Consider the following 23,396-nt stretch of genomic DNA (forward strand, 5'->3'; position numbering starts at 1 on the left):
AAAGGAGGAGGTACAAAAATTGTTAGTGGCCAGGGAAGAGCAGTAGGGAATTGGAAAACCATGGATAGAACATTTACACTAGCTGAGAAACAAATCAAAAAAGCTTATTTTTAAAATAAAATCCAAAGCAGTAACAACAGCAACAAAAACCCCCAAAACAACAAAACAAACTACACTTGAAAAAATAATGTTTAGAACTATATGATGCAACTTAAGAGTATCTGGACATCATCAATATTAGATATTTTCTGCAAAACCTGACTGATATTTGGGATGGTGTCAGGCTAAGTGTCCTGAGCCCACTCACTTCAGTAACACAATAAAAAGACATGCAAGACAGACAATTTTCTTCTTTTAGGTGCTTTGTTCTGCAGCCTCATCCATGCCTGCTGTTTATTTTGTTCTGTTCAGGTGTGGTCATACCTGCAGCATAGTTTAGCAAAGCCCAGCATGGCCCAGCACATCCAGTGCAAAGCCAAGCAGTAATCGACACCAAAGCAGGAAGCTCCTCACCAATTTACTCACCCTGGGCTCAAAGTTCAAATCCAAGCTGCACTGTGACCTGTGCCCCACACATTGTCATTGTGTTTTGCAGTCCTAAAATGCTGTTTTCTGTTTTTCCCTCCCAGTTTTACTTGCACTGATCTGATGCAGCCATAAAGATGGAAAATGAGTTGGAGGATGAAGAAAGAATGTTAACATTTTACTTATACTGTTTTTAGTTATACCACGGTGACCCAAAATAACTTCCTTATATAGATGTGGCTGTAAACACTGGCTATATTTATGACAATTATTCTGACTGACTCATTGATTTTTATTTTTTTTTTAAGGTAATTCTTCATCGGTTTGGCACTTCCCTGAACTTTTCTAAAATCCAGTGAAGTTCTGCTTGTCAGCAGGGACAGCCACTACTTTGTTTGAAAGGAAAAGATTCAGAGGGACCAGGACTTAAGAAACAAAAGTTGTAACAATAAAGGAGAATCAGTATCAGACTTACGAACCCGATCCAGCTTGTGATCATAGTCTAGGGTCAGTCTTAAGCAATGTGTTTTGGGAACAGTCCTTCAGAGATCTCCACATTCCTTGTTAAAACATAAGCAACTCAGGAAAACGCAAATTGTTATCCCAGAAGACTGAAAAGAGACAGTACTGAAGTACCCGTGATCCACTGCCTATGTAGGGCAGCAGTTTTAGACTCCACAAAGGTTTTCCCAGCCCCTGGGGCTGAGACAGGCATGGTAGGCAGCAGCTCTGCCTGTCGTTTCCTCAGACAAGCAACCAGCCTCTGCTCGCTTCTGCTCTAAATCTGGGGCACTTTATTCATTGCTCCCAACTGAATGCAAATCTCTCCCCAGAAAACCAGACTGAGCCACACTCAGCCATGGCCCCCTGAGGCGGTTCTTCTGTGACAGAGCACATATATGTACACACAGCAGAATCTTATCTCAGTTAAGTCAAGGGTTTGCCTCAAGTCTGGGAAGGCCAACGAGTTATTCCAGATAAGGCACGTTATCTCTGATATTTTGTGGGAAGCAGACACAGGCCTGCTGCATCCAAAGCTGCATCCACTGATCCCTCACCCCAGCTCTGCGCTGAAGGCAGCGCTCCCGAGCTCAGCACCAGGCTGGCACTCGGAGCCCCGAATCCCAACCACCAGAGCTTAATCCATATGTGCTCAAGCAGCATCCCAGACCGTGCAACAGATGGCTGAGAACAGCTGTCTGTGAAACACTCTGAGAAACATGAATGAGCACCAGAAGGAAAACAGAGATTCCCAGGGACTTTTCCTCAGCAAAGGGGTAAGTTACTGCTTGATCTTCCAAGAACCAGATAGCAGGCAATCTCTTCTTCCCTCTGGCAGAAACTCCTTGAAATGTGGTCAGTGTTTTGAGGCTACACAAATGGTGAACAGACCTTGCCAAGTGTCTTCAAGAGAAAATGTGAACAACAAAAAAAAGTAATTTAAAACCACCACTTTTATTCCACTCAGAATATGATTTCAATTCAAAACTGGCTTATAGTCAAGTACAAGGTGACATAAACCTTGAAAGATGTGCCTGAAACATCACCCTGAAGAAAATTTTCACTGCCCTCCTTAGCAGAAATATCTTTTATCAAACATTGTATCAACAAAACTAGATACATCTACAAGACTAAACTCAAAGGAGTTTATTATTTTTGATTGATTTTGAATCACCTTCTCAAAAGACAAAAAGAAAGATAAAAGGAGAAGAGAAAAAGTTAAAATATGCCTGTGATAGAAGTACAGTGCTTTTTTTTTTTTTTTTTTTTTTTACAGGGTTATGTTTCTGAATGCCTGAGAAAAGTATGAAGTTAAACCAATGTTTAACTTAGGCAGACGTTTGCCTAGGCCAGCCTGGCACAGTCACTTCATGCCTCTGGTAACATGCAGGGAATGGGGCCTCCTCAAAGCTCCAGAGGGAGCTCTGTGGCAGCAGCTTTGGAGAACTAAACAGAGGCACCAGACTCCATATCCAGAGCATCTCCTGTGTGCAGTGAGGATTCAGGTGATCCCTAACCCCACTGAAGCACAGCAGCAGGCAGGGCTGGGGAGCAGGAACTGGGCAGCAAGGCTCTGGCAAAGGCGCTGGCTCCTGGGTCAGATACAGGCAAGGTGGGTGGCTGGACAAGGCTGCCACAGGGGGCTTTCATTCACAAACCTTCCTGCAGCTCTCAGGATTTCAGCAGGGGTAAATTCAGCTGTGGTAGGGTGGCAGGAATGCTGGAAATAGTGGCCTGCTTAGAGCGGGAGAGGAATCTGCACAGCAGTGCGGCTCTCCCAGCCTCAGGAGTTAAGCGTGGTTGACAAGGTCCTTAGGCAGGCACAGCTGTGGGAAGAATCCCAGGCTGAAGTTCCAGGCTGGTGTGGATGAAATCTGCTCACCTAAGATAGAATCACAGAATCATTAAGGCTAGAAAAGAATTCTCAGGTCTCCGAGTCCAACTGCTAGCCCCACACAGACATGTTGGCCATTGAACCATGTCCCCAGGTGCCACATCCACCTGCCTCATGAATAGGGGATGTGATGCCACCACTTTCCTGAGCAGCCTATTCCAATGCTTGATCGCCTTTTCAGGGAAGAAATTTTCTCTAATTTCCAATCTAAACATTCCCTGGCACAACTTGAGTCCATTTCCTCTCATCCTCACTTGTTACTGACACTGACCTTGACCTCTGGTAGTTCTAGAGAGGAATAAGATCCCACTAAGGTCTCCTCCAGGCAGGACAAAAGGAGGCACAAAAGGAGTAAAAAGAGGCAGATTTCCTGGATTTTAGTGTATTTCTTTCTTTGTCACTCTGCTTTTCTCCCTCTAACCCTTCAATTAACAGATGTGGAGTAGAGAAATCCTGTATATTGCTACCTCACTTGTCATTTATGGCTAGGCACTAATTTGTAGTTGTGTTGACTATTTTCAAGAGAATCTCTTGAAATGGAATCTCACTCATGTTACAGCCAGTCAGTTCCCAGCAAGCTGACAGACAATGAATGCTCCCTCACCTATTAAAAAAATATGGATTTAGCCAGCTAACATACATGTTTTCCTAAACACAGCAGCCAGCACATTGAGTGCCCGGTGAGCACACCTCACATCCGTGAAGAGATTTGCTGATGAATAGCAATGCACTTAGAGTTTCTGTATTGTGCTTTTCAATACAATTTTAAGCGATGTTTTATCCCTAAACAAGGCTTGGATACCTCTCTAACAGCTGAGAGACCACAGAGAGCTGAGAAAGCAAAGGGTCAGGCTGTTTAGCTTCCAACAAGCTCCTTGAAAGGTCTTGAAATTTCATCTGCTTTCAAGGAGAACATTCAGTGGGAAAGAGATTGACTTTTCTGACCAGCTCATTGCCAGCTCTGCCACCGACCCTGCTGTGAGACCTTTTGCAAGGCTTTGTTTCCCTATGTCCTCTCTGACTCTTCACAAGTTTCTCTTATTTAGAAACAAGTTCTTCAGGAGGCTTTTTCTCACCACATATTTTTGCAAGTCTTGGCACAACTCTTCTTTAATCTCTAGATGATGTCAGATAACACAACTGTGACACTGCGGTGTTGAGAGCAAGACCCAGGCAAGGTTGCATCCGCCAGGAACTCTCACCAGCAGCACCTCCACTGCTCGAGCTGGGGCCAGGTCTCACACACCCCCTTTCCTGCTCCTGGAGAGCCCAGGCCTTGCAGACACAGACCAAACACGCTCTTGGGTGCTGTCAGCATGTAACCAAGCAGCAGAAGAGAGGAAATGGCTACCAGCCAAAGTCTTCCAAGCTTGCAAAGCGCCTCAGAGACAACTCCTTCCCTTCAGCTTCTCATGGTTGCACTTGTTAATATCCCATTTATTTCTGTGGCTTAAACGGTAACCTGTGCATCTTCTGCACCTACATGAATGTGGTTGGTTCTACACTAATAGCTCTTTTCCAGAAACTGCATGTGGCTGACAAAAAAAAAGAAAACAAAACAGAAAAGTCAAAACTGTTGATCTGAGTTCCATCCAAAACTGGATGCAGAAAAGCACAGTGGACCTAATTTGGCTTCATTTTGTGCATGATCACGCTGCCTTAATTTTGGCAGAAATTAGCCCAATGCTGGGATTACTGAAGCCTGTCACTGTGCATAAACAACCCTGGGCAAGAGCCTGAGCCCTACCCTGCACTTCTGAATCTGACAAAGGCAATAGGAGCGCATACTTCGCTTCCTTGTGAGAGGCACACACAAAAAGACATAACCCTATTTAAAAGAAAATTAATGGCACCTTTTATCCCTGCCACCAGCTCTGTGGTTTCTCAAGGAGCAGATGGCAGTGCTGCATGCAGCAGCTCTGCTCCTAGCCAGGGCCTTCGGAAGCACGTGGCAAGGGATGCCTGCAAGGGTAGGCAGACAGCTGTCCTTTAGTGTAACAGGATTCCTGCTCTCCCTTGCCCTGCCCAGAGCAGCCCTTTCCCCACACTCCTATTTGACATAAAAGCAATGAAGTCTAATGGAAACACAGTTAAGCAACTTTTTTACTCTTTTTTTTTAATAGGATTTTTAAAAGAACCATTCATTTAGACAGACAAAGCGCTACTTCGCTAACAATATTTCTTTAACCACCCATTTATCTGCTAAAAACACTGGTGCTGTGCCTTCAAAATGCCCTTTCTGAACCAGAGGTAAAGAAAATAAACTAATTTCCATTACAAGTGTTTTCCATCTTTTAATTATTTTTTTTTTTAACTTGAAATGCAGCCTAAATAGTTCATGCAGTTCTTCTGAGAAAGTAAACATGTTAGCAATGTCTTTCATGTTGCAAAGGTGACCCAAGGCAGGATGTTGGATAACTTACTTATAATCTAACAAGAAACATCTTGAACTGCAAAAATGGCTAATTGCAGTCCTTGCAGATATTCCCTGTATTCTCTGAAATCTGAAAAAGCCAACATCAGCAAATGCTTTCTACAACTCTCATGTCCCTCTTTTCTTCATTCTCTAAGCAAACTTTAAGAAATCTTCACCTGGGCATTTTTTCCCCTCATAATTTATATGACCCAGTGATCTTCTTCCAGAATTCACAGAATTAAAGTAAAGAAAAGTCTGACTAGACAAGTTTCAAACTATTTCAACATGTGTGTCAGACAGAAATGCAAAAGAGAATAAGTATGGAAGTTGAATATTTGCTCTTGCAGCATTTCTCTAGGCAATTCTTCTTTGCCCCCGGTTGCACTCACACATCTATCATCAAATATTTTCACTGTGTGATCAACAAGCTATGAATGAGGTGACTTGTTCTGCCTGCTTACCTTCCTGCTGTATTTTAACAAAAGCAGAGACTTGAAAAGGCAACCTGCAGTGCTAAATGCCCGTACTTCTTTCAGCTTTCCATCATGCAAAGGATCTAAGCCAGACATCATGGAAATGCATATTACCATCCGTCCTTCATGCATGTTCTGAGATGTACTTGCTTGCCAAGATCACTGGATTATTTGCCATCTTCTAATTGCTGCTTATCTGCTGTCTTTGACCACTCATTGTCCTGAAGGCCTTCCAGTGATTTCTGCAAGGCTACTCTGTTAGTCCTTTTACAGGAACACTGTGTGTGCTGGATGCTTTCTTATAAATTCTTAACTATACAGGTTCCATATTCTACTAATTTATGATTGAAATCCAGGAGGAAATGTATATAATTTAGCAAAGCTCCAAATCCCCTTTCATCTTTAACTTTTGCATGGTCCTTGACACCAACCCCAACCAACATCTGATATTGGCTGGGAGTGCAGTATAGCTACTCTGTGCGGGGGTAAATGTTCTCTCATCACCACATTACACTTACTGAAGGGGTCTGTGCTTTGATCATAAGAAACAAATGAGCCTGGACTCAGCTGGGGACCAAGCTGGGGACCTGCAAGATGAACAAGTAGCATGGCAACCTCTTTTCCAATGTAGTCCAACTACAGAGCACCTACAGGGCTGAAGTGGCAATCTGAACCCTGTTTTCTTTTTCTTTTTTTTTTCCCCATCACTGCAAATTTCCCCATGACTTCTTTTAAATACATTCCTTTCTATAGCAACAATTATTTTTTATGCTTTTCACAATAACAGAGAAAATCACTGCCATTCATTCCCTTTGTGGGAGGTGCACAAGTGGGAAATACTGATTTCTTTGCATATTGTTCAGCTTGGTATTACTGCTTGGCATGTTTCTGCTTTCATCTCTCATCCCCACTGCACTCTACATTTCCAGTAGTCGAGCACTACTGAGCATTGTCATACCTATGTAATTACAATTAGCTCCAAATAATCTTTTTGGGCATCTGCAAAGAGTGATTGCTTTTAGTAATGCATGTGCTTACCACAGCCCTGGGTTGGTTGAAAATATCAAATGTATAGGATTATAAACATCTTTTGTTGAGCTTTACAAAAAAAAAAAAGAAAAAAGGTAAAATTATTAGCTTCTGACACACATGCAACTCAGAGTAAGGTAGATCATAGAAGAGGAGGAAAAAACTACTGAAACCTTGACCAGCTGTCCTCACACCTGCTTTTTCTTTTCAGGCAGATTCATTACAGGGTTTTATTTGCTCCATAACACTAGACACAGTGCAGTGCACCTTGGACCCTAATAAAGCTCTGCTGTCACCTCTGAAGCCAATGTCCTGGCTGCCCTCTCCTCACCAAAATGATCTCCAGTAAAAGTTAAGCCATCCAGCTCTGCACCATGTTCCTCACATCCCCCTGGACTTTTCTCCCTCCATACAGGTGTAGAAGGTGCAGAAGATTGCTGGATGCCTGTGGTGAGCCCCCCATGCCACAGTTCATGCTGACACTTGTGGAAGAGATGATGGCAGAACGGTGTGAACAAAACAGTTCCAGCCTTGGTGAGAATGTACCTATCACAAGGAATAACATAGCCTCGGGCTCCTTGTCAAGGAAAAGGAAATACAGCCTGCAATGAGCTTGAAAACCTTATAAAAATTAAATGCAATCAAGAAATAACAGCCTGTTCAAACAAGAAAAAAAGAAATCTCCTTTTACACCTCTACACAGGCCACCCTGCCTGTGCCATCTGCACAGTAATGAGGAAAGGTTTTGTTCCTCTGCTGCAGGTGCCCCCCAGCATTATGGTGTCTGAGAAACACTCATCTGTTAGCCAAGACTTGAGTAACATCCACAAGATGTAGCCTAAGAGGCTGAGAAGCTTTATTGTTGATATTACCTGTCAGCATGAGGCCTTGCTTCCCAAAAATAGATGGAGGAACATCAAAGCGCTTTCCAGTGCAGACAACATCTGGAGCCATTTGCACCTATTAATTTTGGAGCAGAGTCAGGAAGAAAGAGCAGGCTTTTCAACTCTCAAGGTAAATATTTATTTATTTGCCTAGATCCTGAATGAGTGGTAACTTCAATCGATCCCACCTCGGTCAAGGGTGGAAGAATTGGGTCACACCCAACGCAAGCAGTTTCCTGGTTCAATTGATGGGATTTTCCACACATCTCATAATCACAAAATTCTGTCTACCCTGGGATGAAACTTACCAGCTGCCATTCTCACAGATATATTCCTGCTTATCATTTGAGCGATTTTTAAGTTATTGAGCCAAGTCTGTGCTGGATGCAGCCCATGCAGAGGGACTCTGCTTTTCCCTGGTACCACTGCCCAGCCCTGAGCTACCATCCCTGCACTGGTCAGTGCCAGGGTGCAGGTTCACCAGGAGCTCTGCCATGGGCATCACATGGCACCAGGACAATTACAGGCACTTCGACAAGTTCAGCAAATGTAATTGTTCTTGTTTTGCCTTGTACTTTACTGTACATTGATTACCGCCTTTATTTTAGCAGTTCCAGCTAAGCTTTGATTTCCCCAGATTTTTGCTTCCTTTGAACCACACACTGCTCCAATTATTGCTACAGTCAGTGATGCTTTAGTGTTTATTTTGCATCCTTTTATGAGTATGTCTTGAGTATAGAGTGTTCTTCTTGACTATAAAAGACTCAGCCTTTAATTTGAGAAATGTTTGTGGTTTAGCTTTTATCTTTGAATTTTACTGGTTTTTGTACATCTGTTAAAATAGTTGAAGGAATGTATTACCATTTCTATACTTCTATCTAGATTTGGAGTATTTCTATACAGACTGTGTAGCTGCTGTTGGGTTTTTTCCCTCCATTTTTCCTTAACCCACTCCCCAAAACTTCCACTTGCAGTTCAAAGCGCTGTTTAAATATTTTCCTTATCTCTTCAGCCTTCTCCATAATTTTTAAGATCAGTGAAGGACTTAAAACTCAAACCGACTCCACAACAGTGTTATTAAAGAAAAAAAAAAGAAAAAGAGTGGGAGGTTCACAAAACCAATGTAATCTGCACTCCCCAGGCACTGCAATTCTCTGCTACTCACATCAACAACAGCTGAGATACAAATAAAGTGGCACATGATCCATCATTAATAACAGGAAATAACCACAACTCCACCCTACCTGACTTTGAAAGCAGGACCTTTATTGAAAAGAGAGTGACCAAAATCAGTCCATCATATATCACAGCAATGGTGCTGGTGCTAACATATAGCTCAGGGTTTCTTCACTCGCTCAGAGCCAACATTCATTGCAAAGCTTCAAAAGCAGGTACCTAAATTTCCTGTGTAGCCAGGGAAAGTGCATAGGAAATGGAGACTATTCCAGGCACCACAGTTCAATGCTGACAGGATAAACCCATGCATTTTTTTATGTCATCTAAAGTTGTCATGTCAGGGTCTGCCCTCTAAAAAACCCTCAAGAGAATGCTCTTCACTTACATGGGACATGTTTCTGCAAAGCAATGGAATATACCTGCTGCTTCTAGTGCAGCTGGCCCTGCCAGGAACACCATGGAAGTAAGATACTGTTCTTTATTAAAACAAAGAAATTCCCAGGCGTCATGCCTGGTGTTAAATTTTCTCATGTTTCTTCTTATAACATGAAATTCTCCCATGTTATTGTTCCATGACTGAGAAAATCCTTCTGTACAATACCACTATAAGACACAACACTGTGGGCCCTGGGTCAGAGATGGGAGGAAGAAGCTGTGCCTTGCCTAGCACAGACCACAGCAGGAGGACTTGGCAACTTCTCTGTGTGCCTTCTGCAGGGCACCTTTCCCCCTCAGTTTATTTTACACCTGCACCTGTGCCAAGGAGCTTTTTCAGTCCTGCACAGGTCCTAAGTTCTGGTTTGACAACTCCCTAAGCTAAAATAATTTATTTATCTAGAGAGAAGCTCTTTCTGCCCTGTTGAAAACATTCAGTTCCTACCTAGTTTTATCCTGTAATAGGGAGGAAAGGACAATTCATCTCCTGGGCTCATTCATTATTCATAGATCTCTAATGAGACTCCAGCTGAAACAGCCAATCTACATCAGGTGAGACAATGACTACTGCCAGGAGAGGACTCTTGTGAGACCAGGGATTCATTTCACACAGTGCTCAGCTCGTGGCTACAGCAGTATTAGAAGCTGAATTCACACTGAAATGCTGGAAGTTAATTCAGCTCTGGGGGCTTCTAAAGAAGTAAGAGGAAAAAGCTGAAACCAAAAGAGCCTGAAATTAATTTTCTAAATTTATCTGGGAGCTGTGCAGAGAACGATAATTCCCAGAGAGCTGGGGAGTTTTAGTATTTTGCTTTACTCCTGTTTGGAAATATCAGGAACTTTCAATGGTTCAGGACCCCACAGCACCAGACACACTTTTTCAGTTTTTGGATTTTTGTCTCCCCCTCAACACACTGATGGAGTGAGAGGACCCAGACAGCTGACCTGGAAGTCTTGGAGCTGCTGCCTTCAAGGAGATCATAATCCCAGGGGGTCTTACACAGCAAAGTAAAGTGGTGAGGGGCCAGGGAGGACTCAGACACTCTCTGAGCAATCAAACTAGTCTCCAGGGACAATTACAGCCCAAAGAATCTGCACAGGCTGCACAGAGGGGTTTGTACTGGGTCTAATGGCACTCAGGTATCAAAAGCACTGACCCACTGTCACCGACTCCTGCAGAAGCTGCTACCTCCAGAGTGCTTCCTCAAACAGAAAAGCATCAAGGAAATATTTCCAGTCCCTGCATAGGCATTCAGAAACCTTCCTTCCACTGCCAGTGCTTCTGCTTGGTTTAGGTTTCACTATCAGGATCACTAGAGAGAGAGAAACAAAACTTTGAAAATACAGGAAAGCTCCTGAATCTTTCTCACTAATTATCTTAGGTGGAAGGGCCTCTGGAGCACCTCAGCTGGAGGCTTGTTTCTCCATGCCCAAGACAGACCCCTTTGAAGCACTGCTTTCCTCGCTGCCATTCCATTTCATTTGACAACCACTGACCATCAGTGCCACATGCACCTTTGACACTCCAAGCTGTTCTTGGAAAAACCGATAGCACCATCAAATGTAACTCATGAAAGCTCTCCCAGTAAATACAGCCATTTGCCCATCGGCCAAAGCAGCAAGAATTTTGCTTTTTTTCTTCCTTTTCAAACAGAAGTTACAAGCAAAAGTGAAAGTGAGAGGTTTAACTGGGTTAATCAGGTGAAGAAAAGCAAGAACAACCATGACAGATCAGAAATGGCACATTTATTTTCCATGGCCAAAAGGTAGGAGCCAGGCTCAGTGACCTCCCTAAGGGAGAAGGGGGACAGGGAAGGGTAGCACTGAGCTCAGACCCTGTTCTCAGGTACAGGTGAGGTACCTCTGGTGAGCTCGGCCTGATTTTCCTCCATGGCCAGGTTTACAACCTGACAGAATCAGTGACAGCCTCTGGTAAGCACTTGGCTCCTGTGCACCCAAAGAGAGAAATACAGTCAGTGCCCACTTCCATTTAATTCACCATCAGCTGCTGTGCCCAGGAACAGGTTCTGAGAAGGGTCAGGTGGAGGCAGGTCAAACAGGGCCCAGAGCCTTTCTCTGGATTTACAGTGCAATCTTTCACACTCATGAAAACCACTATACAGTCACTCTTCAACATGGTTTTTCCTTCAGAAATTTCCTTTGTTCTTTTTCCCTCAGAAATTAGCATGCACCAAGTGACTAAGTCTATTAGACAAAATTGACCTTCGAGTCATTTAGCTAAGGATTTGCCAAAGCCCAAAGGTATTTATTATTCTTATAAGCAATGAGGCATATGGTTGACTTTTCCAAAGGCCATTTCAGAAAGAAAAGTAAATGGCCATCCCTTGAAATGGAAACAAGAGATATTTAAGAACCTTTAGTCCAGATCTGGGCAGGAAGATTTCATCATAAGGCTATGCACAAAATGTAGAAAATTAACACTTGAGAGACCCAGTGCTGTGGTTCTCAGAGGACACTACCACTCCACCCACACTGCTAAAGTACTGAAAGATCAGCGACAACAGATGGACAAACGTTTGTCAAGCGGCTTTCAGACCTCTGCTCCAAAAGTTAAATGGAGAAGGTCTAGCAGAAATAGAGATGGTTCTTTATTTAAGAGGGGGCCAAGGTCTAACACAAAAGCCTGAAGAAATTTCAGTTTGAATGGAGTGACGTTTTTAACTCGTAGGAGGTTGGATAAGATACTGGGTTTTTAATTTTCACTCTTTATTTTTCTTTACCAGAGATCAAATGCTGTCTATAAAATGCTAAGACAGTGCTTTGGCAAAAGCACAAACCAAAAAAAAATAAATATAATTGACAGAAATTTAACCAAAGCCAAACATAATTTTTAAACAAATAGCAAAAGAACTAGCAAAGGAAGATAAAAGATTCCATATCCTCAGCCTCAAACCTGAGCAATACCTCTGTATTTGACAATCTCCTAGTCTCAGTCAAGAAAGTCAGCGCTTCTGTGCTCAAGAACAAGATAACTAAGCCAGGTTTAAGGAAAAGAAAACTGTAAAGAAAAACCCCTTTGTTCTTTCAGCACTATTTTGATTACTTATCTCTGCTTGGGAAGCCAAGGAAGGCCAAATTTGCCTTAAAGAGAGAGTGTAATAGACTTAAATAGTAAAATGCAACATCTGTGTTTGAAAATAAAACTCAGTATATTTAATGGACAAACTAATTTAACAATTTCATGAGTATGGGCATCAGTTATCTTTTTTTGTTAGTCAAATAAGTCATTAGTCTCCAAAAAAATCCAATGCTATGTTTTCACATGGACATAGAATAATAGATGTTCTTCAGATATACCACACTCAGTGGACTGCCTTGGCAGGGGTTGGTGCTGCCAAATATAAGGGCGGCTTTCCCAGAATTTAAACAGCCCTGGTTCAATAAAGAAGGGCGATAATATCCAGACTAGAGAAGTCCACAGAAGAACAGAGCATGAAACAACGCAAAGAATGCCTCTGCTCAGGGGAAATCAGAGCTATTTTTCTCAATGTAAAGAGGTTTCACGGACTGATGTCACACGTTTCATGGGGAAAAGCTGAAAAGCATATTTGCAATTTTTTTTGCCACATACAAAGACTTCTATAAAGAGGGTTTGCGACCTGCTTGGCCAGTCAGCAGTCCTTAGGTTCAGAGCCCAGATGCTGATGTATTTTCTAACAAATAAACCGTGCTGCTCTTGTGTTTCCAGTGCTTACACCCGGTCACCACCAGCCGCCAAGCAATCTGCACAGCTATAGACAGCAACACTGACCCGCCTTGGAAGGCAGAAAAACCTCCACTTCTGAGCTTCAAGCTACGAAGAATTGTTTTGTCATGCACTCAACAAGAAAGAAAGAGCAGCAAAGCTTGTTAAAATACTACAAGAAGGAAAACACAAGCATTATGGTTCTACACAACAGAAACATTCACATGACATGGAATATTCCAGGCATGACCGGTTCAACGCACATTTTGCTTTACTGAAAGTATTAAAAATGCACTGGGATACCAAAACAAAACGCACCAGTTCCTATGAACATCATTTGCTGCTTTTACAGAGACATTTCTTCACCAGAAAATAACACTTTGTTAAAGCTCAGCTACTTGTGGAAAGAGAGTCACTTATAGGAAGTTTTATTTGCTGGGATTTTTAAAATATTTAAGTTGAAAGAGTGGAATATTATGACCCTGCTAAGCACAGCTCTTTTTGGTAAAGGAGAACATGTTTTTTTTCTTCAGAAGATAGTTTGAGTTTCTTTAACTCTAATTTAACCTAAGTGCTGTAAATGAATTTGATTTATGTATCTGTTGGGCATCTTGAACTCCTGAAAATTTCCAAGACAGGCTATTCATGCTAATTTGAGATCCAGAACTTAAACCTTCTCATTAAAAATCATTTTGCGTTACAGTCATTTCAGCAACCAGTTCTGTTGAAAACAGAACCAGACCAGTTTGCTGACCTGAGGAGCAATTCTCATACACAAGATTCTGCATGGCAAACTAAACTCTTTAATCCCATTTCCACCGGAACAATTACTTGGGTTTTTTAGGAGTCACTTCCCCTGCTCTGTGCTCACAATGCAGAGTCACTTGTGAGTGACTCGGGATTAGCTTTCTTTGACTTAAGGAGCTCGTTAGGTGCTGGCATTACAGTTTTCTTTGAGTCGCTAATCTGGTGATGCTAATTAAGGCTTCCAAAGACTGTTGCAATATTCTAATTACAGCAGCTACACGTCCTTTAAATCCATTTACTGTAGAACAAAGTGGGGTTGGCGATCTGTGTTGCTTGGCACTACCCTCATAGCAGTATGCTACTGGCTTCCCCATGTCAGGATTATTTTAAAATTCCAATGATTAGACAGACAAAAGAGGATGAATTGAAGAGGACAGTAGATATTGAATATCAGGGTTATTTTAACTAACCCTGCTCCTAGAAAAAGCATTCTTGCAACTATGCATCAAGCTACTACAGGCACCCCCTGAACCCCAGATGCTCCTGCAATACCAGGATATTTTCCTCCCACCTACATCCTCCTGGCTCGAGACCCAGCCCTAGAATTCCTCCTGATCCTTGGGATATAAATCATGGCAAGAATAAACTGGTATTTTCTGGACCTCTCCAGCAATTCAGTCACATATCTCCATCACAAAAATTTGCAATACAGAGTCAGTAGTCTGCCCAGACAGCTGGCTGCATGTACATTTCCTAGGAGCTACAGATTTGAGGAACAAAGCATTCTTTCTTTTCTGAGATTTTATTAAAACATTTAATTGTTCAATTTCTAGCTAAATTTAATGGTCCCAACCTAATATATTCCAAAGCCTCTGTTTTTTTTGCCCACAGTGCTGAAAAGTGTCAGGTTTCAGTGAATAGTATGTGATTTGGTTTCACCTCATGGACTTTTAACCATCTCCTTCATATATCTTTTGCAGTCATTTCTAATCTGGCAGAATTCAGATAAGCTTCATGTTCACTTTACCTATTTTTGCCAAATATGCCTTGTTCTCAAGCACAGTGAGCAACAAGGGAGCAGCAGAACGCAGACAGGACAGGGAACTTCATTCCCTTGTTTTCATCACTGTAAGCCTGTATGACCCACTTCGGCTCACAGACCTACAGGATAATTCTGCAGCTCTTGCCACTACAAACTGGGTTAAAAAAATAAAACTCTCAGAGGAGCCAACTGAAAATCTGAAGGAAAAAACCACACACATTCAGTGTGTTCAAAGCAATTTGTTTTTATTTCAGCTTCCCAATCACAAATTCACTTATATTTCAAACTGGAGAGCTCTCCTGAGGTCCAAAATCTTTCTTTCCATATGTGTTAGAACTAAAAAAAATACCCTACAGTGTGAAAAGGAAAATGAAATGCAGTGCAAAGTGTATGGCTGGTGACACACCAAAGGGCTGGAAACCAGCATCTGAAAAGTTTTTTTAGCAGTGCTGAAAAGGGGAGGCAAGTTTGTGGAACATCAAAACTTTTCATTTACTACCAAATAAAATTATTACCTCGCACACAGCTGTGGGCAAAGGATCAGGTGAAGTAGGAGGGTATTCCTTTAACAAAGCAATGAACTCATTAACTAATGGCAGGACAAAAGGTAAATTGTTTCTAATCCTCTGATGCAGAGCTGTCAGAGGGAAAAATAAAGCGTAAAACTCAATGTCTAATGTGGCCCCCCACACTCCTCAGCACAGAACAAGGGACTCACAGAGAGCACTCCCAAATGTCAAAGCTATTAAATACTATATAAAGCTAAGTATAAAGAAAGCCAGGTTAGCCAGGTGGCCACTCCATGAATCTAATAACACTGGTCTTTTAATATTTCTCTTACTTCTCTCATTTACAGTGTTTTCAACCATGCCATTTGGAGAAAGATGAAAAAAATAAAGAAAGGGGGAAACCATGCAAAACAAGAAAGTCGTCAGCACTGTTTCTGTCCCACAATTAATATTGATTGCTTTCTGATTTCCATAGGAATTTTTCAGGAACCTGGCAGTGCAAGATTGATTTCTGTACTTCTGGGAATGGTAGGTTATCAATATAATTGCTGCCATTGGTGCTTTTTCACAATCCTTTCTGATATTTCTGCTCCAGGGGAAAATTACTGCCATGTTGACTATTTCCTCACCTGAAATGGCTACCAATGCATAGGGATTTTATTTCTATTTCCCCCCACCACCAATAGCAGAGGTGATACCTACTCCAGCCCCAAAGTACCATTTTTCTATTATTACTGAACACTAAAGAAGCATTAGTCAAAAGCCTAAAACCCCAAATATCTTTCTGGCACTTATTTCTGCAGGTAGGTTTTTTCTCAGATAGCAATTCTATATGCAGAAAAATTGCACCTTTACAATTGTTGTACCTTCTTTGGGAGCGCAGGGAATTTAGGGAACCTTAAAGCTTATGCTGCATTACTGCACTTCACAGGTAAATAACAAAGCAGCGAGTCAGGCTGGTGCTGATCATGCAGATAAACCAAGCATGGAGGTGCTGAGCAGTTCCAGGCCAAGATGAGATTTTAGATGCTCATCACCCTTCTGCATCAACCTACCAAAATGTGCCCAATCCTCCATCAACTCACACCTCTGAGCAGGGATCAGATCTTCACCACCCTTTCATACATGTGGCACCCAGATTTTCATCATCCTTGGTGCATTGTGAGAGAAGAAAGCATTCTCCAGGAGCAAGAGCACTCATCTACACATGAGCCAAATCCAAAGCAGCTTCCTAAGGCCAAGCCAAGTTATTTATGACCTTCTCTCCAGCTCCCCACCAAGAAAAAAGCACACCATAAGGGCTAATCTGGAACCTATTGAAATCACCGGGCTTTGGAGAAGGCCTTTAACTCCAACCATCACAGCTTACATGTGGCTTCCCTACATCCAGAGAGGTGCCCTGGAAATATCACACCCCACAGTAGCAAAAGCCTCAGACTCTCACTTCAACTGAGCTTTGATTCACTTCTCAAGTGTTAAAGGATTTAGGCTCTCCATTGAGAAGTAATAGCAGGAGCTTCTGTGGTATCCAAGCCTTCACAGTAGTACATCCTCGGAAATACAGCAGGTCAAAAACCTTCCACAAAAAAAAAACCAAAAAGGAGTTGCTGTTCTTTCCCTTTTCAATCTGAGGATTTATTAAAGCAGAAGCTTTCTGTGACAAAATATCTGTTGGAGAACAAAGTATTTCTCAGGCCAGCATTCTAAATGGAGACCAGTGTTTATCCCCCCCAAAAAAGTCAGGACATACTGACAGCTGAGTAGAACATGACTTAAACACCAGCCTGTCTGCCAAGAAGGCAGCTGCCAGTAACGTGGCATCTCTATCCCTGGGATGCTATAAACTCCAGCACTATTTCTGGAGACCCTCAGAACTTTGAACATTCACATGCTTAATCTCAATTCCAGATAATTCAAACAAAGGGGTGAAAAGTCTGTATATTTCTTTTGGTTCAGTGGGAGTGTTTTTTCAAGCCAAGCCCAGCTCTATAATTCTGACATTTCTCTGCTCTCCTCAGAGGCTTTCAGGTTCCTCCATCAGTCCTGTCCCTGTGCAGCTGCAGCCTGGGGACGGACAGGTTAGGAACTCATTGGGTAATGATGGGACTGGCAGCAGCAGTGCCCTTACTGTGGTGAGCAGGAACTCACAAAGTCTCTGGTAAAACCCTGCTTCATTCTGTGAGGCACAGGTTTGCTGTAAATCTCTGTAATAGGTACAAAGGTGGCCTGAGCCAACTCAGATAATAGAGTTTGCTGGCAGCCTAGGAGACAGGCTGAGCTGAGGCTGGACATAGCACCAAGCCACCATCCCAAGGTGCACATCATCCCCTAAGCTTTACTGTCCACGTGTAACCGCAAAGAATTCACCCTGAGTTCAGCATAGAGACTCTGTTTGCCAAGAGGAGGCTCATTTGGATGTTAGCAGGGCTGGGGAGCAGCACCCCCAGCAGCATTTCAGCCTGCAGAGACCTCTTTACCTGAGAGCTGATTTGGCAGCAGCTGTGGTATTACAAGGTCAGACACAAATTCTCTTTTACTGAACCCCTGGCCCATCAAACATACATTTACAATGGATAAATATGTGCAGCACAAACAAGTCAGAGGGATTACCAGGATTAGCTACAGTCTCCTCTGCTGCTGCCAATGTTTCAGGCAGTCCCTCGTATACAGCAAGGGCAGCACAGCACAAAAGCACGGTACCTATAAACCACATCCACTTGATGAACCATGAAATGTCAGAGATACATGTAAAAAAAGGGGTGGAGATCTGTTCCTTGCCAAAAGGAAAATATTGGAAACAGTGCATGCCTATGAACAGCACCACAAGGTCAGCCACTGCCAGGTCCAGCTCCATCCTGGGGCTGAAAAACCAATTCCAATGTGTGAATCTCTTTCAAGTGTAGCCTTGAACATGGGAAGTTATTCCTCTTGGCTCTCAAAAACAATGGAGGTCCTTTGGAAAAACTTACAGAAGCATCTAGCTGTTACATCTAGTTTCTGCTGTCTGGAGGACACTGAGGGTTGGTGAGCCCTGTGCCACCATTTGGCAGCTGATGTTTCACACCCCAAACCACAGGAGCATCCCTCTCTAGGATGGAGAGGAAACACCAGAGGCTGCTATCAGCACTGGAGGTTAGCTTCAAACCAGACAGATTTTGGGTTAGGTTTTTTTTGGTTTGGGATTTTTTACCTTGGTTTTTGGTGGGGGAGGGTGCATGTCTTTTTGTTTGGAGATTTTTGACTTAGAGAACTTGCCAAGTTCTGCTCCAATCCATTACAACATGAACACAACTCAGGTAAGTATCTCACAGTATTTGGGGTGACTTTGGGTATTTCTGTAACATGTGACTGTGATCAATTAGAAAGAGGCCCCTGTTCCTGAAAACTAGAGGGGTTAAAATAAAATAAAATAAAAGCTCTTCTGTAATATATAGGCATGGACACACACATCCACACCCACCCACCATGTATTTAACAAATAATACCTCATTTGTTAATACTCTACCAGTTGTTAGGCTTGCCTAGTGAAGCGTTAATATAACATTTCTCAAACAAAGTTCTTGTTCTGCTTGATCTATTTGGTAAATGTTTGGTAATCTATCTTGATACACTCCTGTCTGTCAGGGGCTGCTGCCTCATTCATACTTTTGCTAATAAGGCAGGTAGCAGCACTAGGAGGCACCTTCCTAGGACACTGCAGCCCTTCTTCTTTAACTAAACATGAGAACATTTTCACTGATTTTGAAACTGTTGTGAAATATGAATTAGAACTAAAATGAAGTATTTATGGTCAGCACATTTAACAGAATGTAAAGAAATAGCAATGCTTCATGTGAACTAGAAATATTGCCAGTCTGTTTCCTGCACTAAGGATGAGTACAAGGTTTTCACCAAGGACTTAATATTGTAAAATCACAGGATAACATGCATAGAAACACATGGCTTTAATGCTTGAAATTTATTTCTGCTGTAGGTACCTCTTGGGGTCAAATTTTTGAGTATTTTTTTCCTCCTAATAATTTTGGATTTTACAATCTAGGTTCATTTTACATTGTCATCCATCTTACTATAAATAAATAATAGCTAATTTGATAGACATGTAACATGATTCACCAAGGATATTTTCAAAGAAAAGACTTCATTAGATTCCCTCGGTGGGGTTTGCTGTGCATTTTCCAAGATGTTGGCTGTCCATATATGTTTTGTTTTCTCAAGGAAAAGGTAAATAACTACTGCCTTTCTTTTTTTCAATGAAAATCAAAAAAAAGGCTCTACATTTCTCCAAATCAACAAACCTCTACCACACTTCACAATTACAAGACTACAGCCAAAAACAATCCTCAAGGACTACCTGTGTGATCACATACAGAGAGGTCCTGGCACAGCACCCTATTCAAAACCAGCAGGTGATGTAATATTCGTGGTGTTTTGGGGAGCTTCTGGAGATATTCCTTCTAAGAGGTGATTTCTAGTAGACCAGCTGTGCAACTGGTGCCATCCACTCTGATATCAAGGCCTTTGCTCCAAACCAACTTCAGCTAAAGGAGCAATGCCCAAGGCAAACCATAATAACTTGAGAAAGACAGCAGCACCCATGGCAGTAGGGTTGGCCAGTGGACAGGGCACAGACAGAGCTCTCACAGTGTCACTTGTCACTGAATGCTTGTTAACAACAGGCTAAGGTTCCTCAAAAGCACCCAAGCCCCTCAGAGCGAACTTGAAATACAAATCCAGGCATTTCAGCGCACTGGGGCTTAGGGTGGATTAAGAAAGCAAGGGGCAGAAAGAAATTATTTCACTTGCTTTTTTCATGCTGTAACTTTAACCAAGAACAAACAGTAGAGAACAGGAACTACTGTGACAAGTTTTCTTGGTCAAGAACAGATGTCACTGCACAGGGAAGGGTGGCAGGACAGGGTACAGCCACGAGCACCTCGGTTGCTCACATTGGCACAGGGCTGCACAGCTCCAGCCAGGACCACCGGGTGTTCCCCCAAACAGCATCTGTACATGGAGGGAGCACCTCTAAACAGCCATGAGGAGCTGGAAAAGGTAAAATAAAGGTTCCTGCAACTGTGTAAAAGAAGGTAAGGAGCTGGATATGGAAGTCTTAGCTCTGACACTAATGCAAGCTGTTCTTCCCCCAGCATGAGTCCTTTCTCCAAAGGGCAAGGCATTGCTTAGCTACTACACCTGAACTTCGTGTATCTCATAACACTCCACTGCCATCTGCTACTGAAATTTCAGTGTAAGAGTTCCTAGATTGCCTCTAAGTGCTGCAAATGGTATTTTTTCCGTGCAGCTATCAGCACAATCTCTTAAACACCGAACTGCATTTGCCATCTAAGTTTGCATGTGTTGGCAGCAAATTGAAGCTAAGATATGAAGCCAGGGCTTGTGGATTTAAGAGACAGGATTTGTGGTACACAGAAGCTAGGAATGTGCATGATGTGCTGCAGAGCATAGCCTGCATGGAGCACCTTCTCTGTTTTTTCCCCCTGCCCAGGTAAGGCACAGTCCTTGAATCCATCCTTTTTGAGGAGAATAGTAGAGTTTCCTCTGGATTCTCAAACAGCTCGGCCTTCAGAGACACAACTGCTCCTGCACAAAAAAGTAGGGATAACCTTCCAGAGAGGTTTTAGAGCTGAAGACAATTAGGCTTTTAGAAGAAAGACAAGTCTCCTGGCTGGAAGCCAAGGTCATTGCTAATCAAAGAACAAGACACAGAACATTTGGAGAAGGGCCTACTCTTCAGGGAGTCAACACCTCTTGGCATGTGGAAATAAACAAATAGGGATTTCATCTGACATCTCCACTTTTTAGTGAAGAGAAAAAAGGGACCCTTTTTCTGCAAGAGGCAATAGCTGCCTAATACTTTTTTCCTCTGTGCAAGACAGTTCCAGGTGAGGTGTCTTGCTGCACAGGGACACAGGTGGGGATGTATTCTGGAGATCACACTTCCCCAGTACATTTACACACAGCAAATGTAGCTGCTGGTTAGCCCCAGACCATGGGGGAAGCATCCCCGTGCCCAGGACTTACACTGTGTGCAAATAAACTGTGTGTGCACTGAGGCACTCACATGCACAGGGGAAAGACAGACCCTGCTTGCTGAGCACTTTAGGGGAAGGGCTTCCTCTCATGAGCTCAGTATGAAACAGTCCCAGGTTTTCCATCCAAAGGCATCCACATAATATTAATAAGCACTGGAAAAGTAGAGCAGAAGAGGTATATAGCCTTTAAGATTTTGGGAAAGTCTGAAAGGTAGGGGGTTTTGTTATTAAGATTTATTTTGAAATAAGATCAGTGTTTGGAAGGGACATTTACAGATCTCAGGCCTGGGCACCTTGAAACAAGAGCAGTTCTCATTTCTGTTCAACCTTGAGATCATAATTGCTAAAGCAGCATCACGATGTTTCTGTTGGTAATTGGCAGTCACTGAGCTGAAGACTGAATTAATGCTCAAGTCTTACAATAAATTGGAAAAAAATAAATCAAAAAATAGCTAACTAGCCTATATTACTGCATAAGAATTAAAGGTTAGAAATGGCAACTTCTGCTCTTTGGGTTTGTAAGTTACCTGATGCACTGAAAATAGGATCAGCGTTGACTTTAACACGATACAGCCTACAGCAAAGACAGAGAAGACCTTTCCCCACTACACTAATACAGGAGCTCTGACTTTTTTTTTTTCCTGTATTTTACAGGTTGCATAGAATATGTATTGCATAATGAAAGGGTGCATGGCATTCCTCGCTAATTCTGCAGTTTCCTAAGGAGTATTTCACAGCAGTGGAAACTGACGTTTCTGTAGTTATGCAACTCCAAAAGTTGAAGGACCATGCCAAGACAATGGGATATATTTTGTGGAATTGAGGAGCACCTCAGACACTGTTTTCCTCTCTCATGGAGTTAAGCCAGCAGTCACCACACTAAAACCAAGAAAGCTGCTTGAGTAAGGCTAAAAAGGAGAACCAATGGACTTCATCAGCTCCTACTCAAATGTGCTTGTAGTTGCAAGCTGTAATCTACTACAAATAGCCACATTTAGAGAATGCAATTACATGGAACAAAGCTGATGACTCTTTCAGTGCACAGAGATCATTAGAAAATGGTAACCAGTTGCAACCTATTATTTCTTCGCACCAGAGAAATAAATTGATTACGCGTCAGCTGATTTTCCGTCACACGTTAGTGGAGGTGTGCTTATAAAAACTACTCAAGCCTGCCAGCTCTAGCCCTGATGTTCACAGGGCAGGCACTCAGAGGGAAGATAAGTTGGTTTGAGGATGCCAAGGAGGCCACAAGAACTCCATTTGCTACTGCAGACACTAATATCCAGCACAGGTGAATACAAATTACAGCATCATTGGAGCTGCACCAGCTTGCCCCAAAAAGCAGATTACTGTCCAGACTTAGGGCTGACAAATGCTTTAAAGTGCTATTTGTGCATTAAGTCCTAATAAGACAGTTTCTGAATGAGGCTGATCTTGGTACACCTTCACTTTTTGTCATCCTTTTCCAGCAAAAATAGTATGGTTAACATTGATGGACCTCCTGGCCATTTTTTGGGCAGTCTCTCAGTGCAAAGTGAAGCAGTCCGAGTTGCAACAAATGCTGTCCATCAGGTGACTTTCTAGTTCTTTTCCTTTTTAATAATTAACCTGAGATGTTCATTATGCATTCATCTCAACCAGCAGAGGAGAACATGAGGAATCTTGGACTTGCTTCAGAAGGTTTTCTGTGCAAAGGTTGGTGATATCACTGTGGGTTTCCAGGGTAACCAGAAAAAAGTTTAGGCTCCAAGTTTTGCAGCATCCCCAAAAGAGTGTTCTTAGGTGATTCCAAAACCATAACCTGTAGTAACTAAATTCTGAGGCATTTGCTACCATTATTCAAGCATCTGTTCCATTTCCTAGGAAGCAGCTATGGAATTTATTGCAGCCAAAAATGACTCCACCGTCTTCTGGCATGCAGTTCAGCTGTCCTTCATAATGTAGAGCTTTTGTCATTCAGAGGGAAGATTCATTGAAAGCAAAGATTTTGCTGCAGAAAATAT

General features: G+C 42.4%; 1 long non-coding RNA gene across 2 annotated transcripts in view; it reads right to left on the reverse strand.

The window, feature by feature from the left end:
• Positions 1 to 2,036: 2,036 nt before the first annotated feature.
• Positions 2,037 to 23,396, reverse strand: part of LOC148183759 (uncharacterized) — a 34,209-nt gene continuing 12,849 nt past the window's right edge. The window contains exons 3-4 of one of the 2 annotated variants that reach the window (XR_015773301.1): positions 7,711 to 7,798; positions 2,037 to 2,908 (exon numbers count right to left, since the gene is read on the reverse strand). This is a non-coding gene — a long non-coding RNA (uncharacterized LOC148183759). The remainder of the gene's footprint in view (positions 2,909 to 7,710; positions 7,799 to 23,396) is intronic. The other variant, XR_015773300.1, reaches the window with a different exon arrangement.

The sequence above is a fragment of the Pseudopodoces humilis genome, chromosome 9 (genome assembly GCF_049639895.1).
Source record: "Pseudopodoces humilis isolate 2021_Gansu_Grassland_sample_001 chromosome 9, ASM4963989v1, whole genome shotgun sequence".
NCBI lineage: Eukaryota > Metazoa > Chordata > Aves > Passeriformes > Paridae > Pseudopodoces > Pseudopodoces humilis.